This window comes from Schistocerca nitens, chromosome 10, assembly GCF_023898315.1.
Source record: "Schistocerca nitens isolate TAMUIC-IGC-003100 chromosome 10, iqSchNite1.1, whole genome shotgun sequence".
In the NCBI taxonomy this organism is placed as follows: Eukaryota; Metazoa; Arthropoda; class Insecta; order Orthoptera; family Acrididae; genus Schistocerca; species Schistocerca nitens.
Window position 1 is genome coordinate 207,501,034 of NC_064623.1, and position 25,265 is coordinate 207,526,298.

Below are 25,265 nucleotides of genomic sequence, written 5' to 3' on the forward strand. Positions count from 1 at the left end.
CACCTGGCGCCTCAGTTGGACCAGCGTTCGTGCTGGACGTGCAGACCGCGTGAGACGACGCTTCATCCAGTCCCAAACATGCTCAATGGGGGACAGATCCGGAGATCTTGCTGGCCAGGGTAGTTGACTTACACCTTCTAGAGCACGTTGGGTGGCACGGGATACATGCGGACGTGCATTGTCCTGTTGGAACAGCAAGTTCCCTTGCCGGTCTAGGAATGGTAGAACGATGGGTTCGATGACGGTTTGGATGTACCGTGCACTATTCAGTGTCCCCTCGACGATCACCAGTGGTGTACGGCCAGTGTAGGAGATCGCTCCCCACACCATGATGCCGGGTGTTGGCCCTGTGTGCCTCGGTCGTATGCAGTCCTGACTGTGGCGCTCACCTGCACGGCGCCAAACACGCATACGACCATCATTGGCACCAAGGCAGAAGCGACTCTCATCGCTGAAGACGACACGTCTCCATTCGTCCCTCCATTCACGCCTGTCGCGACACCACTGGAGGCGGGCTGCACGATGTTGGGGCGTGAGCGGAAGACGGCCTAACGGTGTGCGGGACCGTAGCCCAGCTTCATGGAGACGGTTGCGAATGGTCCTCGCCGATACCCCAGGAGCAACAGTGTCCCTAATTTGCTGGGAAGTGGCGGTGCGGTCCCCTACGGCACTGCGTAGGATCCTACGGTCTTGGCGTGCATCCGTGCGTCGCTGCGGTCCGGTCCCAGGTCGACGGGCACGTGCACCTTCCGCCGACCACTGGCGACAACATCGATGTACTGTGGAGACCTCACGCCCCACGTGTTGAGCAATTCGGCGGTACGTCCACCCGGCCTCCCGCATGCCCACTATACGCCCTCGCTCAAAGTCCGTCAACTGCACATACGGTTCACGTCCACGCTGTCGCGGCATGCTACCAGTGTTAAAGACTGCGATGGAGTTCCGTATGCCACGGCAAACTGGCTGACACTGATGGCGGCGGTGCACAAATGCTGCGCAGCTAGCGCCATTCGACGGCCAACACCGCGGTTCCTGGTGTGTCCGCTGTGCCGTGCGTGTGATCATTGCTTGTACAGCCCTCTCGCAGTGTCCGGAGCAAGTATGGTGGGTCTGACACACCGGTGTCAATGTGTTCTTTTTTCCATTTCCAGGAGTGTAGATGAAGTTAAGGAATTCTGCTACATAGGCAGCAAAGTAACCAAAGACTGACGGAGCAAAGAGGACACCAAAAGGTGACTAACGCTGGCAAAAAGGGCATTCCTGGCCAAGAGAAATCTACTAGTATCAAACATAGGCCTTAATTTGAGATAGAAATTTCTAAATATGTACGTCTGGAGTATAGCATTGTATGGTAGTGAAACATGGACTGCGGGAAAACTGGAACAGAGTAGAATCGAAACATTTGAGATGTTGTGCTTTAGACGAATGTTGAAAATTGGGGGGACTGATGAGGAATAAGGAGATTCTGCGGAGAATCGGAGAGGAAAGGAATATGTGGATAACACTGACAAGGAGAAGAGACAGGATGATAGGAAATCTGTTCAGACATCAGGGAATGGCTCCCATAGTACTAGAAGTAGCTGTAGAGGGCAAAAACTGTAGACAAGAGATTGGAATACATCCACCAAGTAATTGAGCACGTAGGTTGCAAGTGCTACTCTGTGATGAAGAGGTTTGCACAGAACAGGAATTCATAGTTGGCCGCATCGAACCAGTCAGGCTGACGAAAAAAATAAATAAATAAATAAAAAATGGCGGGGGGAAGAAGGTTCGTAAAATGTGCGCCCCTTAGTCGGTTACGGACAATTTATCGGAAGTCCAACGCCGACTGCTGCAAGCATCTGGACCGCCTCCAGTCTACAGCGACACAGTGCCTCGAATATACAAGCAGTGTGATGCAAGTGCCTGAGCTGTCTAAACTCACTCAAGCACGTGCTGCTGCGGAACTTGCATCCTCTCCTGAGAAACAGAAGGCTACCCATCGTTTTTAAATCTTGCTGAACGTACCGAGGACAAGCTTGCCAAGAGCTTTGCGTGACTAGACGCTGAGGCCACACCATCCGCGGCTCACTGATGCGCTGAAGGACGACGTCTTCGACAGACGACTTGAGTCTGCCCAGGTGATTCTCTCGCCACGTTTCTGGATGATCCTGTCTCGACTGGTGAGGCCAAATTCCACACTTCAGGATTGGCGAACACACACAACTCAGTGTAATGGCGGCGAGAAACCCCGAATGTCACCACTGAGTATGATTTCCAATCCCTGGGAGTGATGGTGCGGAGCGGCGTTACGTACGAATGACTCACTGGTGCATTCTTCCTCGAGTTACTGTGGCGTACTGTCATACCAGGGTTTGAGGCCAACCAGAAATTTGATGAACTCTGTTGTCAGGTATTCCGCCACACTTCGCCAATACTGCTCGGGCGTTCTTGCATGAAGTGTATGAAGAGCGCTGGATTCGTAGTCGAGGACCTGTGGAGTGGCCAGCCGACTTGCCCGCACCCGATGTTTTTCTTTGCTCTTGCCTTCAGGGTAAGGCGTACGTCGATCGCTTTAGCACTGAGCAGCACCTACCTGCGCGTGGTGACTGCTCAGGAGTTCAACAATGTTGCGTTGGACACGTGCGGCGAGGCGAGTGAAAATGTTTCCGTGTGCGACTTAAAAACTCTGCTGACGCATAGGGAGGCCCGGTCGACCACTGCCTTGAAAATCGATGACTATCTGATAGCAATGAGTAGCGTGCGTATGCGTTATCCAATTTTTGTAACCATTACTAGCATTTAACAATAAAAATAACATATAATGAAAAATTGCTTGAGTCTGACCCTAGCCGGCCGCTGTGGCCGAGCGGTCCTAGGCGCTTCAGTTCGGAACCCACGCTGCTGCTACGGTCGCAGGTTCGAATCCTGCCTCGAGCATGGATGTGTGTGATGTCCTTAGGTTAGTTAGGTTTAAGTAGTTCTACGTCTAGGGGACTGATGACCTCCGATGTTACGTCCCATAGTGCTTAGAGCCATTTGAACCATTTTTTGAGTCTGGCACTTTCATTAAAAACGTTAATCCGTCCTGACATCCTTGTGGAACCTTAAGTTGCAACAAATTTTTTGTGACGTCATTACTTGATATTTCACAGTGCAACTCCTCTCGGATTTCGACAACGAGCTGTGACAACGTAAACCAGCAACTTCGCTTTCGACGTCATAGCCTGAAACGATGGCATTTGGAATAAAGTAAACTTCGAAAACATGCTGTTTAAAGGTGGCTGCGTACAAAAAATAGTGTAAATACATAATACTGCAACCAGTCACTTTTTTGACTATTATTTATTTATAATATTCGGGAAAGTGACTAGTTGCAGTTTTATGTATTTACATTCAATTAACAGTCACGCGTTCTAAAATATCCGTAATGGATCGGCTTGAAAATAATACATCAAAACGAAACGTGCTTGGTACAGTTTGTAATATCAAATATCGCTAAACTGATAAGTCGTTCTATAAATCATCTTTCGGTCGTACATGCGGGACAAAATTATTTCTTTCTCCGATATTTGGGAGCCATCTTCAAGGACGGTCTGTGACTACTGATGCAAATACACTGTTGAGTTAATGTGCATCAAAGGAAGACTTGTCTATCGCTGGTTAAAAGCGATACCATACCTCAGAGAGCTAAAAATATAAGAAATATTAGCGCTTAAGGTCCAGTCGATGTCGAAGCCATCAGGGACGGGGCACAGACTCGGATGGAGACAGGCATCCAGTCCTTCTCGAAGAAATCGTTCGGGCATTCACTTCAGGCTACTCGGAGAAATAACGGGAAACCTAATTCTGAATGGCCAAAGCGGGATTTGAATCGGTGTCTTCCCTAATCCAACTATCCTGCGCCACCTCGCTCGTACACTATGTGATCTAAAGTATCCGGACACCCCCAAAAACATACGTATTTCATATTAGGTGCATTGTGCTGCCACCTACTGCCAGGTACTCCATATCAGCGACCTCAATCGTCATTAGACATCGTGAGAGAGCAGAATGGGGAGCTCCGCGGAAAACACGAACGTGGGCAGGTGATTGAGTGTCATTTGTGTGCTACGTCTATACGCAAGATTTCCACACTCCTAAACATCCCTAGTTTCACTGTTTCCGGTGTGGGTAGTGAAGTGGAAACGTGAAGGTACACGTATAGCACAAAAGCGTACAGGCCGACCTCGTCTGTTGACTGACAAGAGATCGTCGACAGTTGAAGAGAGTCGTAATGTGTAATAGGCAGACATCTATCCAGACCATCACACAGGAATTCCAAACTGCATCAGGATCCACTGAACTACTATGCCAGTTAAATGGGAGCGGAGAAAACTTGGATTTCATGGTCGAGCGGCTGCTCATAAGCCACCCATCACGCCGGTAAATGCCGAACGAATCCTCGCTTGGTGTATGGAGCGTTAACATTGGACGATTCAACAGTGGAAAAGCGTCATGTGGGGTGACTAATCACGGTACACAATGTGGTGATCGGATGGCAGGGTGTGGGTATGGCGAATGCTTAGTGAACGTCATCTGGCAGCGTGTGTAGTGCCAACAGTAAAATGCGGAGGCGGTGGTGTTATGGTGTGGTCGTGTTTTTTCATGGAGGGAGCTTGCACCCCTTGTTGTTCAGCCAGGTGTTTGGATACTTTTGATTACATAGTGTATCAGTACCGGGCAGAGTTTGAAAGGAAAGGGTCTCCATTTGGCCTGCTGGTCGAATCGTGAAATATCCAAATTTGTGGGGCACTCTGATGTGACAGTGGGTGATGTTGGACAGAGTGGGAACGTGAGGGCAGATCCACTGCTCGTGAAGGTTACGCTCGCCCACGCATGACTTCCACAGGGGAAGACGCCGTCATATTGTGAAACGAGCGCGCCGTGACACCATCACATGTCCACTTGCTATCCGTCAACAAGCAATGGACCCCCTGTGACATTCTGTGTCGGAAACTAGCAGGAGGCGGAGTAGGGAATTGACGTCCCATGCAGAACACAAGCTGCTAAATTTGGAGTGGAGCTGTAACCGGAAAGCATGAACTGAAAGTTCGTAAGACAGATGTCAATAACTATAGGCCTATATCGTTGACATCCATCTGTTTTATAATTATGTAAACTGTTTTTTGTGCTCACACTATTACGGTTTTGGAGAGCGAACATCTCTTTTATAAAGTTCAACATGGATTGCGAAAAAAAAAAAAGTCTTGCGAAACAGTTCGCTCTGCTCCATAGCACTGCAGAGCGTAAACATTGGACGATTGAACACTGTAAAAACGTTGTGTGGAGTGACAAATCACGGTACGCAATGTGGCGATCCGACGGCAGGGTGTGCGTATGCCGAATGCCCGGTGAATGTCATCTGCCAGCGTGTGTGGTGCCAACAGTAAAATTCGGAGGCGGTGCTGTTATGGTGTGGTCGTGTTTTTCATGGAGGGGGCTTGTGCTCGTTGTTGTTTTGCGTGGCACTATGACAGCACAGGCCTACATTGACGTTTCAAGCACCTTCTTGTTTCCCATTGTTGAAGAGCAATTCGGGAATGGCGACCGCATCTTTCAACACTATCGAGTACCTGTTCATAATGCTCGGCCTGTGGCGGTTACACGACAATAACAACCCTGTAATGGTCTAGTCTGCACAGAGTCCTCACTTGAATGCAATAGAACACCTTTGGGAAGTCTTGGAATGCCTTACCGACCGACATCGATACTTATCCTCAGTGCAGCACTCCATGAAGAATGGACTTCCATTCCTGAAGAAACCCTCCAGCACCTGATTGAACAAATGCCTGCGAAAGTGGAAGCTTTTATTGAGGCTAAGGGTGGCCGAACACCATACTAAATTCTAGCATTACCAATGGAGGGCGCGGCGAACTTTTTAAGTCATTTTCAGTCAGGTGTCCAGATACTTTTGATCACAGAGTGTACTATGCTGTGCTAGGTCATACATACGAAAATTGAACAGAAAGTTGCTCGTCTCGCTGCTCAAAGATGTAACATAAACGTGGAGAAAAATGCAAGAGGAAGTCACAGCAGTAGTGAAACCACTTTGATGTAAAGGTTTAATGTCCCGTCGACGTTTAGGCCTTTGAGGTAACGAACACGATCCCAGGTGAAAAATGATGGCCAGATACGAGGGGGCGTTCTTCAATCGTCGGAAGGGTCCAGGGAGGAGAAGGGAGCGTTATGGCCTGGGGAATGTTTTCGCGTCATTCCCTGGTGGTCTCGCCATTCTGGAAGCTACAGCAGATCAACACAAGTATGTATCTATCGTACACGCAGTCTGTTTTTCCTCGGCACAGTGGCATGTATCAGCATGACAATGCAATGAATCACACTGTTCGCTGCGTGCATGCGTGGTTCGAAGAGCACGAGGACGAGTTAACCGTAGACCACTCACAAAAAAATGGTTCAAATGGCTCTGAGCACTATGGGACTCAACTGCTGAGGTCATTAGTCCCCTAGAACTGAGAACTAGTTAAACCTAACTAACCTAAGGACATCACAAACATCCATGCCCGAGGCAGGATTCGAACCTGCGACCGTAGCGAGACCACTCACAACCTCCGCGGATTTACACCCTATCGAGATACTATGGTGCCATCTCGATCGGGCTGTTTACACCATGGGAGCGCAGCTGACCACGGCACTGGAGTCGACATGGTTCCACGTCCTTGTCGATACCTTCCAGAGCCTGTTTCACTCTCTTCCTACACGCCCATGCTGCAAAAAGGTGGCAAGACTTTGACAGGTGGGTCACATTAATGTGACTGGACCCCGTATATTGTAAAACCATGATTCTTGATACACTGTACTCCTCTTTTCTGCCTTTAATATAATTCTGACGTCACCCAACATTCCTTCCACATTATATCGAAATTGTCTGTCGACCTCCTGATCATTTTAGATGAAAATACCAAAATTTTCATGATAACAGTTTCTAGAATGAATTTATCATGATAACAGTTTCTAGAATGAATTTTCATTCTGCAGCTGAGCGCGCGCTGATATGATACTCACGGCATATTAAGGCGGTGTGCCTGACACGGTCGTGATAGTTCAATCAATAGAGCACCTGACGGCGAAATGCCAATGGTTCTGAGCTCGAGTCACCATCCGACACACAGTTATAATCTCCGGCAGGAAGTTTTGTGAGTAGGCTGTTTAGGTTTTTATGTTGGTAAGGCCACGTAGCGCTCTGTATGAAAATCACTGACTGTGCTGTGTGCAGTCTGTGGCTGGTTGGCATTGTTGGAATATTCGCTATTGTAGTGTTGGGCAGTTGGATGTGAACAGCGCGTAGCACTGGGCACAGTGTTGCCAATTTAGCGACTTTGTCGCTAGAAATGGCGACTTTTGCCTTCGTCTTAGCGACAAAAAAAAAAAAAAAACGTTTTAGCGACAAAAATTATTTAGCGACTTATCTGGCGACTTTTGGAGTAATGACGACTTTGGAAGTACAAATCAAAACTATTTTGGGCCAGTATTTTCATTAACAAAACTAAGATTTTAACTATAGAATGGGTACTACACTGACTTTGTTGTAGATTTACTATGTTAAATTAAGTTCTTAGCAGATCATGTAGCATTGTTCAGCATTTAGTAAACCTGAATGTGGGAATTGCCTACAGAGTAAGAAAACCTTGACTATAGAACAATTCATTATTCATTACCCACTAACCAGTTATCGTCGATAGCGTATTGATCTACACTCCTGGAAGTGGAAAAAAGAACACATTGACACCGGTGTGTCAGACCCACCATACTTGCTCCGGACACTGCGAGAGGGCTGTACAAGCAATGATCACACGCACGGCACAGCGGACACACCAGGAACCGCGGTGTTGGCCGTCGAATGGCGCTAGCTGCGCAGCATTTGTGCACCGCCGCCGTCAGTGTCAGCCAGTTTGCCGTGGCATACGGAGCTCCATCGCAGTCTGTAACACTGGTAGCATGCCGCGACAGCGTGGACGTGAACCGTATGTGCAGTTGACGGACTTTGAGCGAGGGCGTATAGTGGGCATGCGGGAGGCCGGGTGGACGTACCGCCGAATTGCTCAACACGTGGGGCGTGAGGTCTCCACAGTACATCGATGTTGTCGCCAGTGGTCGGCGCAGGTGCACGTGCCCGTCGACCTGGGACCGGACCGCAGCGACGCACGGATGCACGCCAAGACCGTAGGATCCTACGCAGTGCCGTAGGGGACCGCACCGCCACTTCCCAGCAAATTAGGGACACTGTTGCTCCTGGGGTATCGGCGAGGACCATTCGCAACCGTCTCCATGAAGCTGGGCTACAGTCCCGCACACCGTTAGGCCGTCTTCCGCTCACGCCCCAACATCGTGCAGCCCGCCTCCAGTGGTGTCGCGACAGGCGTGAATGGAGGGACGAATGGAGACGTGTCGTCTTCAGCGATGAGAGTCGCTTCTGCCTTGGTGCCAATGATGGTCGTATGCGTGTCTGGCGCCGTGCAGGTGAGCACCACAATCAGGACTGCATACGACCGAGGCACACAGGGCCAACACCCGGCATCATGGTGTGGGGAGCGATCTCCTACACTGGCCGTACACCACTGGTGATCGTCGAGGGGACACTGAATAGTGCACGGTACATCCAAACCGTCATCGAACCCATCGTTCTACCATTCCCAGACCGGCAAGGGAACTTGCTGTTCCAACAGGACAATGCACGTCCGCATGTATCCCGTGCCACCCAACGTGCTCTAGAAGGTGTAAGTCAACTACCCTGGCCAGCAATATCTCCGGATCTGTCCCCCATTGAGCATGTTTGGGACTGGATGAAGCGTCGTCTCACGCGGTCTGCACGTCCAGCACGAACGCTGGTCCAACTGAGGCGCCAGGTGGAAATGGCATGGCAAGCCGTTCCACAGGACTACATCCAGCATCTCTACGATCGTCTCCATGGGAGAATAGCAGCCTGCATTGCTGCGAAAGGTGGATATACACTGTACTAGTGCCGACATTGTGCATGCTCTGTTGCCTGTGTCTATGTGCCTGTGGTTCTGTCAGTGTGATCATGTGATGTATCTGACCCGAGGAATGTGTCAATAAAGTTTCCCCTTCCTGGGACAATGAATTCACGGTGTTCTTATTTCAATTTCCAGGAGTGTATAATTCTTCAACTTTTGAACTCCCTTTATTTTTCGAATTGACAAAAAACATACGTAATATTAAGTATAATAAAATACATTTCTGTCCAGCAACCTCTAATTTTTCGAAATTTTAACTAGCAGTCAAATTATTACCTTATGCACAGTGGTAACGCAAGAACAATTCGGTGGGGGTATCTCAGACATTATTACGTTTTAAACAATGAACAATAGGACTGATATCGAGTTACTGATTGAGTAGAATGCTTCATGACCTCTAGTTCGCCTGAGTTTTAATGTATTTTCAGTGATTATAAATTGGTGAAACTTACGTTGTGGTGACTTACATAATGGATTTACCGCAGAAGAATAAGCAGTACGCTCAAAAATATCGGGATGCGTGGGAAGCAGAACCTGAATTCAATGAATGGGCTGAAACCAGTCGTTGGAGACTTATCCAAGGCAAGATGTCAAGTATGTGCAACAAAGTTTAATGCTAAATTGTGTGATATTAGAAAGCATTCGAAAACTATTAAACATAAACAAAAAATTGATTAAAAAAACACAAACTACCTTACCTGTGAAAATCGTTCCGAAAACTACAGTTAGAATAGCAAGCAGAGCGGAAGGCGCCCACTCTTTATTTATTGCTGAACATTGTTCTATTTTAGCTGTAGATCATTTAGGAATACTGTGCAAGAAGGTGTTTTCCGGTGACGAGGCCGCTAAAAACGTGCAAGTACATCGTACAAAGTGCACTAACATTATAACTGAAATTTTGGCTCCATATCTTACGCAATCATTGGTTGAAGATATAGGTAACCGAAAACACAGTGTACTAATAAATGAATCCACAGATGTATCAATATCTAAAATGATAGGTATCGTTATAGAGTACTATAGTGTAAACAACCAAACCATTAGATCAGCATTTCTCAAACTCGCTGTAGTAGAAACTGCACATGCAAGAAATCTGGCTGCTGTCCTTGTGAATTCTTTGAAAGATCTCAAACTTCCAATCGCTAATATGGTAGTAATTGGCACAGATAATGCTTCTGCAATGGTTGGAATAAACAATGGGCTTTTCGAACAACTCAAGAGAGAATATGGTTTGAAGCATTTGGTATTGATCCGTTGCATTTGTCACTCTCTTCAGCTTGTAGTTTCGCACGCCTCAGTGAATACCATACCTAGAAACATAGAGTTTCTTGTACGGGAAACCTACAATTGGTTGTCCATTTCACCCAAAAGACAAGAGGAATATAAAAATGTTTATGAGACAATAAATTGTGGAAAACAGCCACTAAAAACTTTGAAGGTCTTTGCAACACGTTGGCTTTCAATTGAACCAGCAATACGAAGAATTCTGGAGCAGAGGGAAGAACTAAAGCTACTTTTTTCAAGACAATTGTTAGACTGCCGATCTTTTGTACAAGATGTATTGTGACGATTCAAATCATCTTTACATGTTTTACCTTAAACATACTTTCAAAGACGTACAAATAGCAATAAAAGCTTTGGAAGGAGAAGACAACGGCCCCACTAAATTACTAGATACACTTGTATTTCTCATGCAGTCACTCGGACAAAGCTTATTTTTTCCAACTGTTGATTTGTTGACAACGCCAGTTCCAAGCGAATGTATGTACGCAAATCCGAACCTTGGCTTTATGTTTGAACAGAAATTGTCTGAGTCAAGTTTGTCTGAAGAAAACAAAGTTTATTTGAAGAAGAGATGCGTTCAGTTTAGTCTGAAACTCATAAAATAAATTCAACAAAGACTACCAAGTAACGTTACGATCCTGAAAAAAATGTCAATGCTGAATGTTGAAGAAACACTAAAAGTGAATAAAAATAATGCTGTAGCGGATGTAGCCAAAGCATTGGGTTTTAGTGGCGAATTCATAGACGGTATGCTGCAAGAATGGCATAATATCAACTTCATTAGGTGGAATAACACTACTAATACAGTTCGATTTTGGAGTGAGGTTTTGCAGTATAAAACTGCCGCAGGGGAGAATCCTTTTTCTTTGATTTCACAGCTAGCTTTGACCGTTCTATGCCTACCGCATTCAAATGCAGAACTGGAAAGAATATTCAGTTTTAGGAACATTATAAAAACTAAACAACGTAACAGATTATCGTTAAAATCAATTAATGATTTGATCATATTGAGAGACCAGCTGAAGAAACAAAATAAAGATTGTGCATCTTTTGACATACCGTCAGACGTATTGGAGATTACTGGAACGAACGAAAGTTACTCTTTTGCGACAAAACCAGTCGAACTGCAACATCATCTTTTGATCGACGTTCAACCCTCTACATCAACTATAGTTCTGTCAGAGCATGAAGCAGAAGGGTTATTCGATCTTCTGAGTGACGACGATGAATAGCTCACGTACCGGTATGTATATATTTTGTAATCTAATTTGAGTTCTTGCTTTCTTTTGTTACTAATATAGTTGTATATTTCTAGTATATTTGACTGCTGTGATTGAAACAACAATTTATGTGTTGCATCAATTATGATAACATGTTTATTTAAACGTCAGCGTATTTTATATGTATGTTGTTGCAAGCGATGCGTCATTTAATTAAGACAATATAACAATTACGTATGAGACAATTTTTATTGATATTTTATCCCCCCCCCCCCCCCGGCACTGGCTTATTGCACCATTCACAGCACGAAATTTTCAGTACACCCCTAGTAAAATCAGTTTTAGCGACTTTATAGCGACTTTTCATATTGAATCTAGCGACTAAGGTTTTTTAGAGTTGGCAACATTGACTGGGCAGTTGGAGGTGAGCCGCCAGCAGTGGTGGATGTGGAGAGAGAGATGCCAGAGTTTTGAGAAGTTACTATAAGCGAACGATCTGGACTTTTGAACATTATTAAGGTAAATACATTCTTTGTTCTCTATCCAAATCTTTCATTTGCTAACTATACCTATCAGTAGTTAGTGCCTTCAGTAGTTTGAATCTTTTATTTAGCTGGCAGTAGTGGCGCTCGCTGTATTGCAGTAGTTCGAGTAACGAAGATTTTTGTGAGGTAAGTGATTTGTGAAAGGTATAGGGTGCTGTTAGTCAGGGCCATTCTTTTGTAGGGATTATTGAAAGTCAGATTGCGCTGCGCTAAAAAAATATTGTGTGTCAGTTTAGTGATGATAAGAATAAGTAAAGATAGTAACTCAGTTCAGTTTTGCTCAGCTGTTTGAAAATCAAATAACGTAAGGGGGTTAGCTGCACAGTAATTCATAATTTTTCGAAGGGGACGTTTCAATATAATTCGGGCGTCATCGAACAGTCCTACCACATTATATCGATACGAAATGATAATTAAATCAAGAACCTAAGCTGTCGACAGGCGTTGATATGCAACAACGGGGACAGTTGAAAATGCGTGCCCTGACCGGGACTCGAACCCGGGATCTCCTTCTTACATGGCAGACACTCTATCCATCTGAGCCACCGAGGGTACATAGGGTAGTGCGACTGCAGGGATTTATCCCTTGCACGCTCCCCGTGAGACCCACATTCCCAACTTCATGTCCACACACTACATTCGTAGTGCCCCTGCCACCGAGTCCTGTAAGAGTTCGAGCAATGCGTGTGCATCCAGCACAGAAGAAGAAGGTCAATGGCCTATTAGCCGTAACTATATGAAGATGGTATCTCTTCTTTCGGACATGTCCGAAAGAACTGATTCCATTTTCATATATTATATCGATATTATCTGTCGATCTCCTGATGATTTTCGAAAGAAAATAGTCGCAAATACCAAAAAATATCGCGATAACAGCTTCTAGAATGAATTTTCACTCAGCAGTTGAGCGCGCGCTATGATACTCACGGCATATTAAGGCGGTGTGCCTGACCCCGTCGTTATAGTTCAGTCAATGGAGCACTTGCTGGCGAAAAGCCAAGGGTTCTGGGCTCGAGTCCCCACCCGACACACAGTTATAATCTCCGGCAGGAAGTTTCAATACAACAGCTTTCAGCCGTTTTAAGGTGTCTTCTCTTTATCGCTTAACTCTGTGTAGCACTGACGTACAAAGTACGTAAATGAAAATATCACACGCAAGAAACGGCCACTGAAAGAAAGAGCAGATTGAGGTGCCGGAGGACTGGGTTATTCATGTGTGGCGTATGTGACGTGTGATGAATAGAACCAGTTTTTCGCGCTTTACAGTGCTAACATTTTTTATTTCCAAATTTTGTATTTGTGGGGATCCACAGCCTACAGATGCTTAATAATTCTAAACACGGCCCGTAGTACCTCGGGCATGGATGTGTGTGATGTCCTTAGGTTAGTTAGGTTTAAGTAGTTCTAAGTTCCAGGGGACTGATGACCTCAGAAGTTAAGTCCCATAGTGCTCAGAGGTATTTTTGAACGGTCCGTAGTAGGCTGTAATGCGATGTTTATTTAATCGCGCTATTAGCTAATTTCGACTAAGCGTCATTGCAAGCACATTTGTAACATCTGTATTTCATGTCATTTTCAAATCACTCTACTTTTTACTTGTACTTAATAGTGATTTCCCAATGACTTGAAATACAGATGTTACAAATGTGCTTGCAATGACGCTTACTCGAAATTTACTAATAGCGCGATTAAATAAATATCTCATTACAGCCTACTACGGACCATGTATACGTTTATTTTTTATCTCACACTCGTAAATAAGAGCAGTGTCAAATCAAACGATACACAACGACAAAAGAAGTTTGTAAGATCCTAGTGTAATAAAATAAAGAAACATTTATTCTTACCAATGTGTCATTTGTGTCTCTAGTGGTCCAAAAAACATAACTCATAAATATAGATACTGTATATGACACACACGAAATACTCTCAAACTTCAAGAAGAATGGAATAACTCCCAGAAAAAATGGTTCAAATGGCTCTGAGCACTATGGGACTTAACATCTGTGGTCATCAGTCCCCTAGAACTTAGAACTACTTAAACCTAACTAACCTAAGGACATCACACACATCCATGCCCGAGGCAGGATTCGAACCTGCGACCGTAGCAGTCGCGCGGTTCCGGACTGACCGCCTAGAACCGCTAGACCACCGCGGCCGGCAATAACTCCCAGGTCCTGACAGGGGTGAATATTGCCGAACCACCATTTTAATATATGCAAAATGTTGACTCGAATTATTTAAAGAAGTTTGCGTTGTTTACCACGGACACCAAGTCATAGATAAAACAGACTTGCACGGTGTAGAGCGAGAGTGAAATGGAACACTGCAATTGGACTGCTGCTCGCTCGAAAAAAGATCCGCACCAGAGGACTGGAAAGCCGCTCAGCCCACACCCATAATCAAGAGAGGAAATGGCAGTAATGTGTTGCATTACAGACCCACATCACTAACGTCGACTTGCAATAGGATTTTGGAATGAATTTGTGTTCCGAGGCAAAGGTCTTTTAACACAGTGTCAGCACGGATTCAGACGATATCGTTCTTGTGAACCACAAGGGGGTTCTTTGTGCGCACGAAGTAATGAGTGCTACCGACACGGGATCTGAAAATTGATTCCATATTTCTTTATTTTTCCAGAAGGTTTTTGAAACCGCTCCTCACAACACGCTTCTAATCAAACTGCATTTGTATCGAGTGTCGCTATAGTTTTGTGACTGGATACGTGATTTCCTTTCACAAGGGAACATCCCCATCGCACCCCCCTCAGATAATATAAGTTGGCACAGGGATAGGCCTTGAAAAACGGAACACAGATCAGTCGAGGAAACAGGAAGAAGTTGTGTGGAACTATGAAAAAAATAAGCAAAATATACAAACTGAGTAGTCCATGCCCAAGCTAGGCAACATCAAGGAGAGTGTCAGCTTACGAGCGCCGTGGTCTCGTGGTTAGCGTGAGCAGCTGCGGAACGAGAGGTCCTTGGTTCAAATCTTCTCTCGAGAGAAAAGTTTAATTTTTTATTTTCAGATAATTGTCAAAGTTCAGGCACTCACACATAATCAACTTCGCTCCCCAAAATTCCAGGACATGTTCAGATTTGCTTAGACATATGCAGGATTTGACGGTCTACGCACGGAAACATTTGAAAACGTAAAAAACATATGTTTTGACAGAGCACAGGGAAAACTGTGCGACTGTGAAACTGCTGCATTCATTTGTTGCACTTTATGTGACAAACTCTTATGTTTTGATCACTTTTTTGGGAGTGATTATCACATCCACAAGGAAACCTAAATCGGGCAAGGTAGAAGAATCTTTTTACCCATTCGCCAAGTGTGCAAGTTAGGTGGGTCGACAACATATTCCTGTCATGTGACGCACATGCCGTCACCAGTGTCGTATAGAATATATCAGACGTGGTTTCCTGGATCAAATGTTTTCGGTTCTCATTGGAGAGGCACGTCCTTTCGTCTACTAATCGCACAGTTTTGCGGTGCGGTCGCAAAACACAGACACTAAACTTATTACAGTGAACAGAGACGTCAATGAACAAATGGACAGATCATAACTATGCGAAAATAAAGAAAGTAAAATTTTCACCTGAGGGAGGATTCGAACCAGGGACCTCTCGTTCCGCAGTTACTCACTCTAACCACGGGACCACGGCGCTCCTCAGCTTATATTGTCCTTGATGTTTCCTATCTTCCACATGGACTACTCAGTTTGTATATTTTGCTTATTTTTTCATAGTTCCAAACAACTTCTTCCTGTTTTCTCGATTGATCTGTGTTTAGTTTTTCAAGGCCTATCCACTGTGTCAATTTGTAACTCAATCTGAGGGGGGTGCGATGGGGAGGTTCCCTTGTCAGAAAGGTCGTAATAATCGGCGGGACGGGCCGCGCAATCCGTGACATGGCGCGAGTAACCGCTCGGCCAAAGTGTGAGCTCGTGCACGTAAGTAGAGACATAGATCTGTTAACTTTCGATAACACGATAGATCACACAAATTTAAATACCTAGGCATTACAATTACGGACAACTTAAAGCTGCAACGATCACACAGATAATGTTGTGGGGAAAGCAAACCGAAGACTGCGATTTATTGGCAGAACACTTAGAAGAACAGAAATACTGAAGAGATCGCCTACACTAAGCTTGTTCGTCCTCTACTAGAGTACTGCTGCGTACTATGGGATTCTTACGATACAGGATTGACGTAGGACTCCCAGAAAGTTTAAGGAAGGGCAGCTCGGTTTGTACTATCGCGAAAGAGAGGAGAGTGTTTCACGGATATGATAAGCGAGTTTGGGTGCCAATCATTAAGCAAAGGCGTTTTTCACTGGGGCGAGATCTTTTCACGATGTTTCTATCACCAACATTCTCCTGTGAAATTGAAAATATTTTACTGTCGACAACCTAAATGGGCAGAAATGATCATCAGAGTGCGTACAGAAAGACTGAAGTGTTCATTTTTCCCCTCTCTGCTAGAGAGCGGAGTACATCGAAAAAGTTCAAAGAAAGGCAGCACGTTTTGTACTATCGCGAAATATGGGGGAGAGTGTCACAGAAATGATACAGGATTTTCGTTGCGACGGAATCTTCTCACGAAATTCCAATCACCAACTTTCTCCTCCGAATGCGAAAATATTTTGTTGACACCGACCTACATAGGGAGGAACGATCACCACGATAAAGTAAGGGAAATCAGAGCTCGTACGGAAAGATATAGGTGTTCATTCTTTCCGCGCGCTATACGAGGTTGGAATAATAGAGAATTGTGAAGGTTGTTCGAAAAACCCTCTGCCAGGCACTTAAGTGTGAACTGCACAGTAGTGATGTACATGTAGGTGAGTGGCAGTATATAGTATTCAGAGGTGAGTATGGCTTCTCTCTGCAGTGGCCAGATCGATGCCAACGTGTCCATAAACGATCTGGAGAAAGGCCACAGTAGGCAACGATTCTCGACACCCACACAACCTCTGCAATTATGTCGTTCGGTGATGTTCAAGATGACAAGTAGTCTGATTTGCGAAGTGTTGAAGGGGGACTTGTCCAAGACTTGTTAACCTCGGTGTCATACCTTTGATGGTCAGCTTACCAAGTGGTTTATTTCAGCAGAACAGTGCAAAACCCCACACAGTTCACACCTCAAACGCGTAGAGAAATTTAATGCTCTTCGACAGATCTTCCCAATGTAATGTGACTCGTCAGTGCTACATATTTAATGCCCTGTCCTCAGGCTGGACATTAGTCACTGTTTCGAGGTGTGTTGCATCTTCATATAGCAATATGAAATTTTACTTGGCTGATTATGTTAACTGATTAAACGACTGTGAAAATCGGGTAATTCGCGAAATTATGACGGCAAAGTTTGAACAAATAAAACAAATAATGCATCTGCCGTCTGCACAAAACTACTCGAGTTCCACTTAACGCCACTTCCTGCCCAGTCTCTACACAATGAATAAGAACATAGATGCTATACGAAGCAACGAGTTTACTATATCCTCATAGACAATCGCTGGTAGATACATAACAGGAATAGAAGAACTGAATTACAAATTATACTTTAAAACTTAAAAAACATTTTATAAACATGAAACATAAATATTCAGGCGTGAAATAACTGATTTTTATGGACACACTTTTTATATGATTTTTTTTCTCTATGTAAAGGAAGATACCGACATCCACTGGTATAACAGGATTCCTAATTTGCCACTTACTCGATTACATTACACTGGTCCCATGATTTACCACCCACAGGGTATGTCTGGGATTCGATCGGTTGAGTATACTTTCATATCAAGGTCCAGCCAGAAATATTCATGAAATGACATAGCACACGTGCTAAGAAATTTCTCAAGTTGAAATTCTGAACCTGTTTGCTTCCATGCATTCCTGTCCGTGGGGCTCACACCTCATATTGATGTTGACGTTGGACAGCCGTTCGGAATGGAATGGAATTTTCTCCATTTAATACTCGTTATGCGATGAACATCTCCACAAAGTCTGATAAACATCTGGCGAGTGCTTAATGGTATAACACTTCCCTCTCCCGTGAGTGTAAACGGCAGCAAAACAAGAAGCAGATGTTCAATAGCTACGCCGCTGACAACGTCCTTCCGGAGGCAGGAGAACTGGCTATCGGAGGCGCACATAGTGAGAAAAAGAGGAAATAAAAGTTTACTGGCCAGTCGATGTGGAGATAATTAGGCGGTGTTACTAACAACTAAAACGTTCGCCGATTGTGAGACACCTGCTTAAAGTGAAATGATAATTAAATAGACACCCTAGCTGCAAGCAGGCGTTGATACACTTCATTGGGACATGTTGAAAATGTGTGCCCCGACCGGGACTCGAACCCGGGATCTCCTGCTTACATGGCAGACGCTCTATCCATCTGAGCCACCGCGGGCACAGAGGATAGTGCGTCTGCAGGGACTTATCCCTTGCACGCTCCCCGTGAGATCCACATTCCCAACATGTCCACAACACTACATTCGTAGTGCGCCTAATAGATGTTTGCCCATCATACTCATTACTCGTGGCAGATTAATCTACCAAGTCCCGTACGACTTCGGGCATAGCGTGTGCGTTCGCACAAGAAGGTCAAAGGCCGGGAACCCATATTTTTTTAACTATATATATGACGGTAGTATCTGTTCCCGAACCCACTTGCTTAAAGGCATATAACGCTGCCCATTTCCTCGCACGTTGCACGTGGGTTCAGACAATACTGAGCATTTTTTATTGCTAGCAAACGAGACCGTCTTCTGTATCTTTCCGTCGGTGAACGTAAATGAGCAAGGGGTACGAAAAAACACACACACACACACACACACACACACACACACACACACACACACACACACACACACACACACACACGGAGAGAGTGACGTAGGATGTGAGGATATCAGGAAGTGATGCAAAACCGGCAAAGCAAGAGGATATTGTGCGTGTTTCCGCCAGATCTGAATAATCCTCAGCAGAACTGTATCGGAGCCGTACTAGTAACGCAGTAGTTCAACGAGAGTCACTGACGACACACGACTTTGTCTCTGTTACGGATTCCACGAAACACAAGACAGACTCCCCCTAGCAACAATACGTATACGCAAGGCTCGGTCGCTGCCCCGAAATGGCACAAAGCACACACATTGAGACAGAGTATTCACACAGAGAGAGATTTGCACGAGCACTCCGATATTTCATTTGATATTCAGTAGATGAATCAGAAAAACAAACTTTTGCTGAACAGTAAAGAGTCTTTCTGGAAACGTGTGTGTGTGTGTGTGTGAATATACAGGCAGAATGGCAGAACGTACGTAATTTTGTTGTGTGTTTAAACGTCCTAACTCTCCAGTTAACTAAGATACGGAAGTACGGTTTTTTTAATGGCACGATACGCAGTGGTTGGGTAAAATATGGAAACGCCAGTAACACAACACATTACCATGCGTAATGCGGTGTACGAAACTTGTTGGCTTTCGAAACAGCTTCCAGTCGTCTCGGAGTGGACAAATACGAGGCCTGTATGGTTTTCAAGGGAATCTTATACCATTGTTCCAGCAAAATAGTGTCAAGTTAGGACATCCTCCTCTAGCACTACTTTTCCTCAACAAAAGTAGTCGATACCAGAAACATTTTCGAATTTTGAACAAGTTGATTTTAGCTCAGCTGTTTATCTAAAAAAAATTTATGAGATTTTGTACAGGAGGCGTTACATTTCAAGCTAAAATCTATAAAAGGAATTACTTTATTTTCGTTGTTACAATCGATATGTACTAGCTCTGCATGTACAGTTAGAGTATTTCTTTTAGAAACATTTGAAAAAATGGCTCTGAGCACTATGGGACTTAACATCTGAGGTCATCAGTCCCCTAGAACTTAGAACTACTTAAACCTAACTCACCTAAGGACATCACACACATCCATGCCCGAGGCAGGATTCGAACCTGCGGCCGTAGCGGTCGCGCGATTCCAGACTGAAGCGCCTAGAACCGCATGGCCACACCGGCCGGCAGAAACATTTGAAATTACGAAATATGATCTAGCTGAAGAGCAGAAAGCAGGTCCCAAAAGAATCGCAGAAGAATTGCTTCAACATCATCGAACAGAAGGAGAACACTGCCCGAGAACTTCAGTTGCACTTGATGAAATATGGACATCAGATTTTGAGCCAGAACTGAAGCCTCAGTGGCCGCAATTGCAAACTTCCGGCTCTCCACGGCCGAATAACTTCCGGTGCCAACAATCAAAGGTGAAACTGATGATTATCTGTGCGTATGACATGAATGGAGTGATGGCTCCAAACAGAGTGCCCTGGGGGAAGTCTGTAACAGGCGCGTACTACAAGCTGTTTCTGCAAAACGTTTTCCGGCAGAAAATTCGTCAAAGAAGGCCTGACTTAATGAGGTTTTCACTCTGCAGCTGAGTGTGCGCTGATACAGAACTTCCTGGCAGATTAAAACTGTGTGCCGGACCGGGATTCGAACTCGGGACCTTTGCCCTTCGCGGGCGAGTTCTCTACCAACTGAGTTTGGAAGGTGGGAGACGAGGTAATGGCGGAGTTGAAGCTGTGGGGACGGGTCGTGAGTCGTGCTTGGGTAATTCAGTTGGTAGAGCACTTGCCCGCGAAAGGGAAAGGTCCCGAGTTCGAGTCTCGGTAATGCACACAGTTTTAATCTGCCAGAATGTTTCATGGCCTGACATGGTTGCAGCTGGTGTACTCATTTTGCACGATAACGCGAGACCACATAATGCCCTATCATTAGGAGATACACTCGACAAATATGGATGGCAAATACTTCCCCACCCACCATACAGCCCTAATACGAAACACACCGGACTTCGATTTGTTTCCCAAATTAAAGGAACAATTCGGAAGACGACAATTTAGTACAACTGACGAAGCTTCCAATGAGGTGACTGAGCAGTCAGACAGATAAACAATGAATGTACCCTATCCGGTACACAGAAGTCGCCAAAACGATGGAAAGCTGTCTTAGGCAAGAATGGGGTTCATACTGAGGGCCTCTAAAGGTATTTTGTAAAATTATCTTCTTGAATCTATCTTACAGTTTGCAGTCCATTGATGTTTGGAGACAGGAGGGTTGGGGTGCCGTGAAGGAGGAGAAGATAGCGATACTGGATCAGGCGGCAGAGTTTTTACATTTCACGAGAAATACGACATATTCTGAATGGGGCATCGATATGCCTGACACAGTGGGCTGGACCAGCGGTGATGGATAAAGCTTTTCTCACTGGGAACTAAAGCTACTGTTCATAAGACAGTGCGCCACGCTCGTGGCTTATGTTCATGAGGAGCAGGCAAGTTGCCAGGGTCCAGATTTCACCGTCTCCTTTCCTCATTAGCAACTCTAAACGCCGTGGCAGCTATTAACCGAACAACACGCAACACGCATCAGCAGCTTCATTTAGGAAAAAACACGGAAATAGGAGAACGCAGTGTAGGCAGCCCGTAGCAACTGCAGGAGTACTCACCACACTCAAAAAGACCAAAGAGGCAAAATAAAACGTTACTTTGCATTTAGTCTCGCATTACAGGGCCACAATGAACTGTGCAATACAACAGCTGAGAACAGTGTTTGCAAAGATCTCAGCTTCGAAGCTCAGTTAAAAGTTGAACATTACAAACTGACTCACTGCACGGTCTGATATGTGACTCTTCTATGGTAATGGCGAGCGCTTTCGCCGGCCGCTGTGGCCGAGCGGTTCTAGGCGCTTCAGCCCGGAACCGCGCTGCTGCTACAGTCGCAGGTTCGAATCCCGCCTCGGGCATGGATGTGTGTGTTGTCCTTAGGTTAGTTAGGTTTAAGTAGTTCTAAGTCTAGGGGACTGATTACCTCAGATGTTAAGTCCCATAGTGTTTAGAGCCATTTGAACTATACAGGATGTTTACAAAAACTGACGCTCGTAAAATAGTTGCATTGGCTCTATAAGCGATCGTCGAGGAAGAGCGGAGGAAATCGCTAATTCTGGACTGGTAGATGGCAGGAACAGCGAATTGCTGGTAGGGAACACTGCACATGCTGCAGAACGATTAGAAACACATACTAGTAGAGGATATGGGTTAACTCAATTTTGTTTTTAAAATGAATACAGTTGAAGCATATTGCCTAATCCTAGTTTCCACATGCATAATTCCCGCAATAGCGATGTTCTTTTGACTGTCGCCATTATAAAGTTGCATACCTCCTCACACAAATTTCAAGATCAAAATTCGTTCGTAATTTCACTCGAATGGAACATGAGATTTTTTCCGTAGCAATTCTCAATCATTCAGAGAAATTTTACTAGCAAGACACAAACATGGAGCGGTCTGTAAAACTAAGTAGCAGGACGCAATCAATACCTTCACTGAGCGATAACAACGACGAAGTCACTGACGACAGTGTCACTAAAGTAGAGTTATTAAACATAATTTTTCCGAAACTCCTTCACCAAAGAAGACGAAGTAAATATTTCTGAATTCCAATCCAGAACAACTGCCAAGACGAGCAACATAGAAGTAGATATCCTCGGTGTCTCAAAGCAGCTTAAATCACTTAAGGAAAGCAAGGCTTCCGGTCCAGATTGTATACAAAACAGGTTCCTCTTAGAGTATGCTGATACAATAGCTCCGTATTTAGCAATTATATACAACCGCTCGCTCACAGAAAGATCCTACCTAAAGACTGGAAAATTGCTCAAGTCACACCAACACCCAAAAAGGGAAGTAGGAGTAATCCGTTAAAGCACAGGCTCATATCACTAACGTCGATTTGCAGTAGGGTTTTGGAACATATACTGTGTTCAAACATTATTAAGTACATCGAGGAAAACTCTTTATTGAGAAGTAGTCAGCACAGTTTCAGAAAGTATCGTTCTTGCGAAACAGAACTAGACTTTTATACTCATACAGTAATGAAAGTGCTATCGACAGGGGATGTCAAATTTTGGATTTCCAGAAGGCTTTCGACACCGTTCCTCACAAGCGTCTTCTAACCAAACAGCGTGCCTTTGGAATATCGCCTCAGTTGGGCGACTGGATTCGTGATTTCCTGTCAGAAAGGTCACAGTTCGTAATAACAGACGGAAAGTCATCGAGTAAAACAGAAATCATATCCGGCGTACCCCAAAGAAGTGTTGTAGGCCCTCTATTATTCCTGACCTGACCTATATTAACGACATAGGAGACAATCTGAGTAGCCGTCTTAGATTGTTTGCAGATGATGCTGACATTTACCGTCTTGTAAAGTCATCAGATGACCAAAACGAATTGCAAAGTTATTTAGATATCTGTATGGTGCGAAAAGTGACAATTGACCCTGAATTAAGAAAAGTGTGAAGTTATTCACATGAGTACTAAAAGAAATCAGCTAAATTTCGATTACTGGATAAGTCACACAAATCTAAAGGCTGTAAATTCAGCTAAATACGTAGGGATTATAATTACATATAACCTAAATTAGAACGATCACATAGATAATATTGTGGGTAGCGCAAACCAAAGACTGCGATTGATTGGCAGAACACTTAGAAGGTGCAACAGCTCTACTAAAGAGACTGCTTACACCACGCTTGTCCGCCCTATTCTGGAGTAATGCCGTGCGGTGTGGGATCCGCATCAGACAGGACTGACGGATGACATCGAAAAAGTTCAAAGAAGGGCGGCTCGTTTTTTATTATCTCGAAGCAGGGGAGATAGTGCAACAGACATGATACGTGAATTGGTGTGGCAATCATTAAAACAAAGGCGTTTTTCATTGCGACGGGATCTTCTCATGAAATTTCAATCACCAGTTTTCTCCTCCGATTGCGAAAACATTCTGATGGCACGCACCTACATAGGGAGAAACACATCACAATAAAATAAGAGAAATCAGGGCTCGCACAGAAAAATTTAAGTGCTCGTTTTTCCCACGCACCGTTCGAGAGTGGAACGGTAGAGAGACAGCTTGAAGGTGGTTCACTGAACCCTCTGCCAGGCACTTTATTGTGAATAGCAGAGCAATCACGTAGATGTAGAAGAGTTGGGAATACACTGAAGAGACAGGAGTAATGGGATAGTGATAAGCTGATGTACAGCCTGCGGTAGTAGACAAGGTGAAACAGGGCGGTGCATTGGGAGAGCTGGCCTCTGTACTCAGCGATTTATGTGAAAAGTTTCCGTAGTGATTATGGCCGCACGACGATAATCAACAGACTCTGAACTCATTATGAGTTCATAGAAAATGGTGTCTCCCAAGTTCTGCTTGTGACGTAAACCGATGTAGCATCTCATTGGCCACGTTTCTTCATGATCTTCATCATTTAAGACTGATTATGTCTTTCAGCGTTCAGTCAGGAGCATAGTCACCCTTATAAAATTCCTCCATCATCCCCTATTCAGTGCTAACATTTGTGCCTCTTCTGATGTTAAGCCTATTACTTCAAAATCATTCTTAACCGAATCCAGGTACCTTCTCCTTGGTCTGCCCCGACTCCTCCTACCCTCCATTGCTGAACCCATGAGTCTCTTGGGTAACCTTGCTTCTCCCATGCGTGTAACACGACCCCACCATCTAAGCCTGTTCGCCCTGACTGCTACATCTATAGAGTTCATTCCCAGTTTTTCTTTGATTTCCTCATTGTGGACACCCTCCTGCCATTGATCCCATCTACTAGTGCCTGCAATCATCCTAGCTACTTTCATATCCGTAACCTCAACCTTGTTGATAAGGTAACCTGAATCCACCCAGCTTTCGCTCCCATACAACAAAGTTGGTCGAAAGATTGAACGGTGCACAGATAACTAAGTCTTGGTACTGACTTCCTTCTTGCAGAAGAGAGTAGATCGTAGCTGAGCGCTCACTGCATTAGCTTTGCTACACCTCGCTTCCAGTTCTTTCGCTATGTTGCCATCCTGTGAGAATATGCATCCTAAGTACTTGAAACCGTCCACCTGTTCTAACTTTGTTCCTCCTATTTGGCACTCAATCCGTTTATATCTCTTTCCCACTGACATTACTTTCGTTTTGGAGATCCTAATCTTCATACGTCCTTACATTTCTGATCTAGCTCTGAAATATTACTTTGCAAAATTTCAATCGAATCTGCCATCACAACTAAGTCATCCGCATATCCGAGACTGCTTTTTCGTGTTCACATATCTTAATCTCACCCAGCCAGTCTATTGTTTACAACATATGATCCA

The 25,265-nt window shown here is 44.7% G+C and overlaps 1 non-coding gene across 1 annotated transcript; it reads right to left on the bottom strand.

The window, feature by feature from the left end:
- Positions 1 to 18,405: 18,405 nt before the first annotated feature.
- Positions 18,406 to 18,480, bottom strand: Trnat-ugu (transfer RNA threonine (anticodon UGU)). Its single transcript has one exon. It is a non-coding gene; the product is annotated as a tRNA-Thr (tRNA).
- Between the last annotated feature and the right edge of the window lie 6,785 nt (positions 18,481 to 25,265).